This window comes from Capsicum annuum, unplaced genomic scaffold (genome assembly GCF_002878395.1).
Source record: "Capsicum annuum cultivar UCD-10X-F1 unplaced genomic scaffold, UCD10Xv1.1 ctg42822, whole genome shotgun sequence".
In the NCBI taxonomy this organism is placed as follows: domain Eukaryota; kingdom Viridiplantae; phylum Streptophyta; class Magnoliopsida; order Solanales; family Solanaceae; genus Capsicum; species Capsicum annuum.
In genome coordinates, this window is record NW_025850249.1 from 1 (window position 1) to 6,492 (window position 6,492).

The following is a 6,492-nucleotide window of genomic DNA, read 5'->3' on the forward strand; positions in this document are numbered from 1 at the left end:
CTTCTAAGATTTGCCTATGGCCATAAAATGACACATTTACAGTGAAAGAAAATTGTTGAAACAAAAACTTCTTCCTAACTATACAAAGCTGGAAGTCTTGACGATGGTACACATCAAGCAAATTATTGTTTTTGAGCATAATCTGTACACATGTAGATAGGACCAATATATCTTCCAGGAATGGTTTTGCAAAAGCACCTGAACTCTTCATCGACGTTGTTTTTTGACCGGGAGTCCCAGAGCTAACTACCGAGACTCTGGACTATCCAGATACATACTTCATGAAATGGTTCATGCATGTTTGTTGCTCAACTGCTAAAGTAGAAACCACTTGCTAACCTTGCTAGTGGGGCTGAACTATTCACGCGTTTGAGTCTTCAGTGTGGTCATTTTTTTCTGCAGTTCCAAGTTTGACATCCGTTCCAGCTCTAATGCACGTTCGAGCTTTTAAACAACCAAGAAAAACATTTGGTGTGATAGAGGACAAGTGAACGATAAACATCATAGCAATGTAACACAAATAATGAAGTACTACCTTAGCTGCTCGGTTGCTCCATTCTCCCAGAATAGCTCTGAGTCTCGCGTTTTCTTCTACATACTGTTTCAGAGAGAAGATCTTCGAAGGGAAAGGCATGATCAAGCCAGAGCCCAAATACTATACAAGACAGACAACGAAGATAGAATGAACCTAGTTGTGACTAACTACTATGGATGGTTCATATACCAGTACAAAGTACAGCCCAATCAATACAACAACATATCTAGTGTAGTCCCATAAAGCGGGGCTTGGAGAGGGTAGAGTGAACGCAGATCTTACCCCTAACGCAGAGATGGAGAGGTTATCTCCGATAGACCCTCGGTTGAAGGAAAAATAGTCCAGAAAAAGGAGTACCGAAAGTACAAGAAACAACAGAGAATAACAAAAACAACAAATAGTTCAATCTGATCAATGTATTAATTTGTTAGGTCGATAAATGATTACATCAAAAGTTAATAGCACTGCATATAAAATGAAAGATGTGTTTGGACTCTTATCATCATTTGTCTTTCATTATATCTAACTGTTACATCACACCCGTTACATACAGTTGTAAATATATATGGGGTCTTGCTGTTTATGTTGGATATCCACATTCTAGAGATAGAGAATATATTAGATAGCTAAAGACGAATTACCTGAAAGACATGTTTAGACATATTGTCAAACAAATAGGAAAGGAATAATACTATATATAGACACTAAAACTTGGCCTCCATTGGCAAGTAAACACTCTAACTTTGAGAGTGTATGCACATCTCGACACTTCAACTCATCTTCATTATGTCAGTTGAACACTCCAACTTACAAGATGATCATCTAGACACCTTCAAAATTTATGTGCCACATCAGCATTGAGTGTGCATGAGACAGATGAAACAAGTTGGAGTGCTTGGTTGCCAGTTTAGACCAAGTTGAGGTGTTTAGATGTGCACCTCTATAGGTTCACATAGAAGAATATGCTAAATTCTTTCAAAATAGTTCATTTCTATTAGGCCAATAAATTACTAAGTCCGAAACCACATATGTGATCATTCGCAGAAAACCCAGCTATAAGCACACCAAATATATTTACTTCTTTTCATACCCCAAAATTGTAGTCTTATACAGAATTTTAAAAACACACCTCGTTATTTGCATTGAGAATACGTTGAATCTCAACATCCTTCTCCTCTATAATAGATCGGGCAAACCTTAGCTCAGATTGCAATTGATTCATCTGAAACGCACAAGTATAAGATAAACTGTGCCAAACTTCAAGTTTAAAAACAAGAATATTGTGAGAAAAGAAATTGCATTCTTAATAAAAAGAACAACTCCCCACTATCAAACAAAAATACAATTGCACTAGTGTTATTCAGAACCATAGGTTTGTTGGAATTGAAAAAAGGACAAAACTGCATGCCGCATATTACCTCAGCTTTGAGTGTGCGTAACTCTTGATCTCGAGTTGCCAACAAGTGAGCAGGATCTACCTGGAAGAACCAAGATGAGTCGATAACTTCATCACTTTCAAAACTTAATCCCAGATTTTAGTGATTAATGACTATTCAAGATAGCTCATCTCATAATCAGCAGTCCCATATTGTACAGTTATCAATTTTTTCTTCAGCAAAAAAGATGTCGAGAGAATTAGTGCATGCAATATTGTTCTAAGCATCTATGATATATATATTTTTTTGAAAAATATTCAGCTGCTACTGGATACTAGTTACTCGATTAGTCAAAACTAAATGACTTGGTTTTAACACCCCTACTAATAGGTCAGAAAAGCTGGATGATCCTCTGTTTTGTGTTTCTCGAGTTCTCTTTTCCCCTCAATTTCATTCTTATAGCTTAAATATAATTAACTTGTCATGCATCCCAACATGTACATTTTGCTTCTTTTGTAGATAATACAGAAACAACATCACAATTTTGACAAGGACAAACGTACCTGAGGTGCACTCCCATCATTAGACCTTTCGTATTTGCTTAAGGTTTCTTGCAGTCTAAGAATCTAGAGAAAAAAAGATAAATCCATCCGGTCATAAAGAAAGAAAAAGCTCCAGAAGAAACTATCAGGATTAAAATCCATTTGGTCATAAGAACTATACATCCTGAAGAGACAATAGACCTCTATATATATCTAGATTGCACCATTTCCAAGAAAAGCAGGAGATTCTTAACTTAAAATAAGTATGCTTATACGTGCTATTAGGTACTAGATTCACCAACTAATAAAACTGAAGCAGCCCAAAGTCCCTTTTCTACCCTCTCCCCACCCCTAAAAGCTTGGGAAGTGAATTGCCAGCAAGATCTCAGAAGTTTTTAATAACTGTGTACCTCCTCACTTAAAAAGTGTATATTTTCTTGCTGATATTGCAGCAACGCCATCTGCTGATCTGATAGTCGACCTCCATCCTGGTACCTGTGCAACAGAAGGCTCTTAGAAAAATTATCATTTGTCTCATCTAGAAGAAGCAGTAAAACAACTGTCAAGCTTTCTTCTATCTCTTCTCAGAAGTCCTATCCAGCAGCCATAAAGATATTGTCACATTGACATCATAAAAGTACCAATCCTGTTGACGATTGGTTGAAAAAGACAAGATTTTTGAGATTTATTATTTTTTGCAAGACTTAATCCTCTGAAGGCCTCCCACTTCTCCAATTACCAAATGTTTGACCAATCAGAGATCAAAATAGATATCATATTGCGAAAGCACTATTAATTCTAACTATTTCTCAACATTCATGAACTCTGTGAAAGGATGCAAGCTGAGATGGTAGTTGAAAGTTAGTGCAGCTGATGTAGTTAGTTAGAGAATCAGTTAGTTAAGTATGACAGCTGTCATAGTGCACAGCTGTCAAAGAGAAGTTACAGCTGCACATTGCATAAATAGCACTATATGTGCATCACAAAAGTATGTAAGGAAAATGTTGATCATGTAGAAATTTTCAGAAGATCAGTTACTCTCTTCCTTTCTCATTCCTCTTTTTCTTCTCTAGCAATTCTACCATAGTTTCTTCCTATTAGTCTATTGTTCCATAGCTTCTATGTCGATAGTTGCTGAAGCTTGAACTATAGTAGGTAAATTCACATGGTATCAGAGAGGGAAGAATCATCTTCGAGCAACGAAAATATGGCAGAAGAGAAGATGGATCATACACATCCATTATACCTACATCCATCCGACACACCTGGATCAATTTTGGTACCAGTGCAGCTAAAAGGATCGGAAAATTATGGACTGTGGAGAAGGTCCATGAAGCTAGCTCTACAAGCTAAGAGAAAGCTAGGGTTTGTAACTGGAGATTGCAAGAAGGGAAACTACAGGAAGGAGCTACACGAGCATTGGGAAACCTGCAATGCAATCGTGTTATCTTGGATTATTAATACAGTTTCAAAGGATCTGGTTAGTAGTATTGTGTATGCTTCAAATGCACACCATGTGTGGGAGGATTTGCGTGAAAGATTTGATAAAGTGAATAGAGTTCGAATATTCCAGATACATAGAGAAATCACAACAATATCACAGGGAACTGATTCTGTTTCAGTGTATTTCACAAAATTGAAGGAGTTGTGGGCTGAATTTGATGCGATGACTCCTTCACCAGATTGTGGATGTGATAAAGCGAAAGAGTATGTTGATCATCTTCAACAACAGAGATTACTTCAATTTCTTAGCGGGTTGAATGAAGTGTATGATCAATCTAGGAGGCAAATTCTCATGAAAACTACAGAACTGACCTTGAATCAAGCTTATGCAATGATCATTAAAGATGAAAGTCAGAGATCAAATTCTTATCCAGCTTTGACTGTTAGAGCACAACCTGTGCTCAAATCATCAAGAGGAGGCTATCCAAACCCACTAGCTATGCAAGCAGGAAGAGGACAACCTTACAAAGGTAAGAAACCTTTCATGCAGTGTGATTTTTTCCACAAAAAGGGGCACACAAGGAGTCAATGCTGGAAGATAGTTGGATATCCATCTGATCAAGGAGGAAAGAAGCAATATACAACAAACTATACAGGAATACTTGGAGGTGATACAAAAGGGTCATTTGAGGAAGGAAACAATAATCATTTTACAGAAGATCAGTATAAACAAATTTTGGAACTACTGAACAAAGGCAATACATTAGCAGATCAGAATCTGAAGCAGAAACATGTGAATATGACAGGTAAATCAATATCACTAATGTCAGGATTATCTTGTGTAGAATGGATAGTTGACTCAGCAGCATCACATCATATTTCTGCAAATCTAGATGCTCTAGATATTATAAAAGAGTTGTGTACAAATAAAGGTGATCAGGTGTGTATGCCTACTGGTAGGAAATCTGAAATAACACACATTGGTAATGCATCATTGTCAGGTGATTTGCAAGTAAAATATGTACTTCATGTGCCTGAGTTCAAATATAATCTCCTATCAGTATCAAAGTTGACAAAAGAACTATCCCGCTCTGTCAAATTCTTTCCTGATTTTTGTGTATTTCAGGATGTTTATAGTGGCAGGGTGAGGGGGATTGGTAAGGAGACTGAGGGCTTGTACACCTTCAAGAAAAACAATGATGCGGGAAGCAAGAAGGTTATCTCAAATACTACTAAGGAGAAGATGGTAGTAGATGGAGGCTTATGGCATAGGAGGCTAGGACATGAATCTGTCAGCACCATGAAGAATGTAAAATACCTTCTAAATAAGGTGATAGATATAGCTGTAAATAGTGATTGTTCAGTGTGTCCTATGGCAAAGCAAAATAGACTCATGTTTCCAAGAAGTACCACAAGAAGTGATAATCCTCTTAGTCTTTTACATATGGATGTATGGGGTCCATATAAATACCCTACACATGATAGAAAACATTTTTTCTTGACAATTGTTGATGATAATTCAAGGTATACTTGGATACATTTGTTGCAAACAAAAAGTGATGTGATTGTTGTCTTGAAGAAGTTCCTTTTATTCTTGAGAACACAGTTCATATATTCTATTAAAACAATAAGAACAGATAATGGAACTGAGTTTTTTAACAAGCAAACTGATGAATTATTTACTGAATATGGTATAGTTCATCAAAGTAGTTGTGTGTATACTCCTCAGCAGAATGGAATAGCTGAAAGGAAGCATAGACATGTGTTGGATGTTGCACGAGCTTTGAAGTTTCAAGGAAGTGTTCCAACAAGGTTCTGGGGAGAATGTGTAATCACTGCAGTGTACATTATTAATAGGCTTCCCTCTGAGGTATTGAAAGGGAAAACACCATATGAGATGTTACATGATAGACCACTATCAGTTGCTCACTTGAGAGTGTTTGGGTGTTTGTGTTATGCAACAGAGCTTGTACTATACAGAATCATATCTCAGTTGGAATTGAAAAAAGGACAAAGCCGCATGCCACATATTACCTCAGCTTTGAGTGTGCGCAACTCTTGGAATTTACCAAGGAAATAGACACTACTTGTTACAAGCAACCCCAAAAAGGTTACTCACCAATATAGAGTGTCATGAAAGAACTAACACATACTACTTCCGTCAGCATGTTGATCCTTCAAAAATGAAGCAATCAAGACAGAAAACATTACAAAGAATAAACATCTAAACTTTAGTACCGCTGCTATAGCCCATGCAACCTCAAAGTCTGCATGTCATATGAGGAACATAAATGCCACAAGATATATCTTTCCGTGAGGTCCTAACATTTCGAAAATTGTAAAGCCTATACGAAACCTTCACATTGAGCCTGAACCAGTGAAACCTGTAAGTTCTTTCTTCTTCCACCCCTGAATGACAACTTTAAGGATTTAGATGGACTTCTTTTGGGGAAATTTAGATCAAGTTCATGTACTACATCCACGAAGTTCATTTACTGTCCAAATACGTGAAAAGCACGGATGCCAGTCCTTGAGATGGATATCTAAAAACTAAGGTCTGTCAAGACATTGAGATAAGGTCTATGCACGGCCACCC

The 6,492-nt window shown here is 37.1% G+C and overlaps 1 long non-coding RNA gene across 1 annotated transcript; it reads right to left on the bottom strand.

Moving 5' to 3' along the window:
- Positions 1–296: 296 nt before the first annotated feature.
- LOC124891987 lies at positions 297–2,953 on the bottom strand. The gene is made up of 3 exons (XR_007050010.1): positions 2,864–2,953; positions 536–598; positions 297–444 (listed from the first exon to the last, which is right to left on the bottom strand). It is a non-coding gene; the product is annotated as an uncharacterized LOC124891987 (long non-coding RNA).
- Between the last annotated feature and the right edge of the window lie 3,539 nt (positions 2,954–6,492).